The sequence below is a fragment of the Myotis brandtii genome, unplaced genomic scaffold (assembly GCF_000412655.1).
Source record: "Myotis brandtii unplaced genomic scaffold, ASM41265v1 scaffold797, whole genome shotgun sequence".
Classification (NCBI taxonomy): domain Eukaryota; kingdom Metazoa; phylum Chordata; class Mammalia; order Chiroptera; family Vespertilionidae; genus Myotis; species Myotis brandtii.
Window position 1 is genome coordinate 843,048 of NW_005371210.1, and position 5,281 is coordinate 848,328.

A 5,281-nucleotide genomic window follows, 5' to 3' on the forward strand; every position below is an offset into this window, starting at 1 on the left:
CTGGAGGCCTCGTTGCCTGGGGAGTTGGCCCCGCAGTGGACAGCGCTCTGGGCACGAGCCAGGTGGTCCGGTGCCAGCACACGCGGGAGGGAGACAAACGGGACCCGCTGTGACAGGCCAGTAGTGCCAGCACACACTTGGGGTTAGTCCCAACTCCTCCAAATTAATGAGCAAGTTTACAGCCATCGCTGCAAGGACAAACCCTTTAATGCTCCGAACTAAGATTAAGTGCAAATCCTTCTATAAACTAACCACTACAACAAAGCCAACCTTCTGTTGTAGGCATCCCTTGAAGTGTAATTTTTCCTTAAATTGCATCACTATGAGCAAAGCCTGTCGTACAAGTTGAAACTCCTAGGTCACGTGAGTAAAAATGCAGTCTTATCTAAGGTGGAACATGCTCCCTGGGAATTTGTGGTGGCTACCAGAGTATGGGCTCTGATTCAGAGCTGGGGCCCCAGTAATCAGTGGGAGGAAGAGATGGGGGTGCCAGACACCCCCACATCATGTGCATCGGACTTGGGCTTGGCTGCTCCTGCCTGGCTTTCTGTACATCTATCAGCTGCCAGAAACTCTCTTTTCACTGTGTTCTCCTTAATAAAAATTTGGTTAGAATCGGCTTTTTGTAAGCAGAGTGCCAAGAGGCACTTCAGAAATGCAGTGTGTGGCTGGATGGGGCCTGAGGTCATTCCCTTCACGGTAGGAAGATTGTCAACAGAGACCAGGCCTGGGAACTGACACCCCCTGGAGGGGGGCACGGGGAGGATGTGGTAGAATAAAAAGATGAACAAAGTCAAGGACACCTGCAGGGAAAGCGATGCAAAAGTCCCACTGCTCACTGTTGGTTCACCAAGTGACATAGTTCTTTATTTTTATTTATTTTATTTTTTAAATGCAGACTGTTTAGTGAAGACTGGCTGTATTCAGAAGACCACCAGCCAAGGCCTCCAAATTTAAAAACTGATCAACAGCCTCTTGCAATGCTGGTGTAGATGGCAAAGATGTGGCTGGGGACACCAGGCCCAGAGTCAGACACTACCTTCAGTGTGTCAGTGAAGCCGGGGGGGGGGGGGGGGCAAACAACAGCCCGATGTTCCCTGACAGCTCACACGGCAATACCTCCAAGCAAGTGTCCCTTCCAAGTTTCCTGATGTGATGAACCCCATGAGAGCCCTGGCAGGACCTCCCCGGGCAGTGGGTGCTGCTGGGAGGTGCAGAGCTCCCCAGCGCTGTGGAGGGCAGTGCCCAGGACTGTAGGAGATTGGCTGCCCATAGCTGCCCAAGCACCCCGATAGGGAGCAGCCAGCTGTCTGTGAGTATGACATGCGCGGATGTCTCTCTCCTTTTATTGTTTTGTTTTGTTTTCCCTCTTGTTTTTTTTAAAGGCTAGTTGATAGTCACCAAGTTGATTTAAGAAGCCAAAGCAGGACTTCCTACCAGCTGAAGGAAGTAATGAGGTTCCCATCACAGGAAGCATTTAATTAACAGCTGAGAAAACATCTGGTGTGGATGGGTGGCAGTATCTGAGTATCACGTAGGATGTTTTTCTTGGCCTGGGTGCTGCTTCCTTAACATGTAGATCCCGGGCCCAGAAACCTGGAACTCCCTGAGCACCTGCATGAGGCTTATCACCAATGCCTCTAACTTCAACTAACAGATCCACGACTTACAGGTCTCCTCATATTGGTAAATCTTCTCGGCTAATCTTCTGCAGAGCCTGAGTCTGGGCCTATGCAGGGAGGGGTTCTGCTCCAGGAAGCTGGGGCCAGGAGAGTGAGGCAGGCCAGGAGAAGGCGTAAGGATCAGGGTGCTCTGTTGAGGGGGGTCCCCATCATGGTCCTTTCTGAGCAGAGAGCCCTTCAGCTCTCTCTGTAAGAGGTTGGCATCACTTCTGTGCTTGTTTCAACGTTTTAATATTCTGTTAAAATGGATGGGACCCTAAGCAAATAGGAATAAGTTTAATATTTTTAAAAGCTAACACTCAACGGCAAGAGTATGTTAGAACATGTCTTTGGAGGACACGTCTGGCCTTTTCACCACCGCCCACCGTGCCTGTCGACATGACTGCTGTGCTTCGTGAACTAAAGATGCGGAAGCATAAGAACTAATAGACAGCAACACGCATCAGCAGACCTGGGAAGAAAGGGGGTTTGCCCCTGGACCGCAGCTCTGGCAGGCCTGTCGCCTCTGGGTTTGTGCCCCAAGCAGCTGTTCAACAAAGAACAAGGTTGAACCAGCTGCCTCGAGATTGTGTCTGTCCTGAGCCTGCCTGCAGCAGATTAGTCGAGAAGATTTACCAATGTGCAGAGACTTGTAAATCATGGATCTGTTAGTTGAAATTAGAGGCATTGGTGATAAGCCTCACGCAGGTGCTCAGGGAGCTCCAGGTTTCTGGGCCCGGGATCTGCATGTTGGCTGCTGAGTCTCGCAGTTTGCAGAGTGGAGGAAGCGGCATGAGATATTCATGTAGCTGAGCGGGGCCCGAGCCAGGAGCCAGGAAGAGTTAGCACGTGCGGCCTCTCCCTCGTGGGCGCTTTGCTCAGAGTGACCGAAACTCGCAGAGCCTGCTTCCTGACTGTGAAGGGGGTGACGGCAGTGGGGGCGACACAAACCTGTGGGCTGCCAGGAAGAGGTGAACAAGTTCTGACACGTTCACCTGTTACCCCTCACGGGATGATGCCTTGGCTTCTTGTCAGCCACTAAAATGAAGAAATGTGGCAAAGCCTGGCTGGCGTGGCTCAGTGGTTGAGCATCGACCTATGAGCCAGGAAGTCATGGTTTGATTCCCAGTCAGGGCACATGCCCGGGTTGTGGGCTCAATCCCCAATGTGGGATGTTTCTACCGCTCTCTTCCTCTCCATTTCTGAAATCAATAAAAATATCCTATAAAATAAAAGACCAATATGCAAATTGTCCCCTCGACCAGAAGTTTGACCGCTCACTGTGATGTGTGCTGACCACCAAGGGCCGGCGTGGAACACGACAGGCGGCGCTGGCAGCGGGTGGCAGTGGAGGTGCTCCTGCCCCCATGGGCCCCGACGAGCATAGGACTGCGGCGGGATGGTGGAGCAGGTAAGTGGGTGGTGCCAGGCCAAGGCGGGTGTGAGCAGGGTGACCAGTTCCGGCGGCAGGGGGTAGGGATGCCGCATGGCTCCCAGGCGCTGAGGGAGCCGGGTGGGGCCCAATGACTCAGGCGGATGGGGGTCCGTGGGGGTCTGGGAGCCCAGGTGCTGCCCAGGGCCCAGAGGTCAGCTGGGACGTGCCCTTCCACGCCAGACATTCGCGCTTTGGTCGCCAGCCAGACCTAGGGACTGCACTTGAGCACAAATTTTGTGCACCGGGCCTCTAGTATATATATAAAAAGAAAGAAAAATAAACATGACAAAAAGGTCAGATTGTGGGTTGATGGGTGGTGTCCATTACTCCTGACACAGGGCCCACCAGCAAGGACCCAGGCCAGGGCTCGCTCAGCATCCTCCCACCCTTCCCCACCCCTAGGACCCTGAAAAACCCCGGGGCATCTAGGGTCCTGACCACCCCCAGGCTGCTCTGGGTCTCAGGTTTGCGGGGAGTGAGGGGGTTGCATTTGGTCTTATTTCCCAGAATGTCTTCAGGTCAGTCCTTAAAACCCGCCCCCCAGTAAAGGCCTCTCAGCCAAGAAAAGCACCACTCTGGTCCTGGGAATGAGGTGGGGTTTGGTCAGGGCAGCTCAGTGGTAACCCAGGACCCAGGGGTGTGGGAGTCTCAGATGCGCTCTGTGGCCGGGAGCGAGGCTGTCTGGGGAGAGACACGGTTATTTTTGCTTTATGAGGTTAGGACTTCCTGATGGGACGTGTTTGGAAATGCAGGAAGTGCGTGGGCTGGGCTCGGGGAACGTGCCTCTGAAAGCTCCCTTCCCCGGGCACGAGGGCACTTTCCAGCCGGGAGAGGAGGAGCTGGGGCTGGGGCCGGGGCCTGGGGGTGTTGCCGCTTTGTGGCAAGCTCGATGGTCCTCCGCAACGTCGCCTTTCTCAGAAGGAGAAGATGTGCACAGTTCCCCAAAATGCAGATTTTTCAGGAAATGGTCTGAGGTGCTAAGATCCATGGAAATCACAGGCATGAGCAAGGAGATAGAAAACAAAATGAGAGAGTGCCATGGAGGGGGGGGGGGGCTCCTGAGGTTGCCAGAGGGGCCGCCATCTCAGCCCTGTGACAGGTGGGCTGGGAACCTGGACCTGAGCTGGCCCTGCCCACCTGCTACTGTGGCTCAGAGCCACATAGGCCCTTCCTCAGAAGGTTCTGGACACAGTGTATGCTGTGCTGCCTTTTCTCCCGAAATGCAGGTGCGGGCCCAGGACGAGGCCCGTCTGGGCTGGGTTCTGGATCCAGGGAGACGGTGCACAGGACGAGTGAGATGGATGGTCTGCAGTACGTGGCCCAAGAGTGGGCCGTGAGGAACAGACACCCACGGCCAAGGGGACACTACACGCCCTCCCCGGAAGCATCTGTGATCCCCTGGGGTCCCTCAAGCAAACATCTGCTGGAGCCAGAACCCCTCGAGGACTCAACGTCCTGGCGAGCACCTACTGTGTGCAGTTGCTGGGGTGGGGGTGAGGGAGGAGCGAGACATGTGCCTCAGGAGCAGCAGCCAGACACTGCCACCCAGCCCAGCTGTTGGCACCACCCTGAGGACAGCAGTCTGATTCCCTCTCGGGGAGGGTGGAAGTGGTGGGGGCAGGAGGGCCACCTCGTGTTCCTGCCTCAGGTCCCCGCCTGCACCCTGCCTGTGGCTTCGGGGTTCAGGGTCCCTGACACTCAGGAAGGGTCAGGAGGGACTGTGGGGCGGGCAGGCTGGGCAGTCGCCAGGAAAGGAGCCTGGACATTCAGAGGCTGGTCACCCTGGGAGATGGCAGCCGCTCCACCCGCCCTCGGCTGGACTTGAAAGAAGTGAGAACAGACAGAATTCAAAGACGCCAACAAAAGGGCTTCCTGTTGACACCAGCAGACTTTAACTCCTTTCTCCTCGCACCCGCGTTGGCGCCTCGGCGGGTGCTGTGTCCCCCAGGGCGGCAAGCCGACCTCGGAAAAGAAAGTGACGGTGCTGGTGGCTCCCGACTCTTCGATTAGCCTTTTGAAAACTAGGTTTGAGATGCAGAGCCTGTCTCACCGACACCAGCGCCAGCCTCTGGTCCCTGCGATCGCCCTGTGATTTTTCTGGGATTAAAGGTGAAACAGCCACTGTGGACGCTCCTGACTCAGTTTACCAAATCCCATGCAGACTCTCATGCTCATACACGCATGC

At 55.4% G+C, this 5,281-nt stretch overlaps 1 long non-coding RNA gene across 1 annotated transcript; it reads left to right on the forward strand.

Moving 5' to 3' along the window:
• Positions 1 to 60: 60 nt before the first annotated feature.
• On the forward strand, positions 61 to 5,210 carry LOC102244807. Its single transcript, XR_314556.2, has 3 exons — positions 61 to 363; positions 1,105 to 1,312; positions 4,323 to 5,210. It is a non-coding gene; the product is annotated as an uncharacterized LOC102244807 (long non-coding RNA).
• Positions 5,211 to 5,281: the final 71 nt, after the last annotated feature.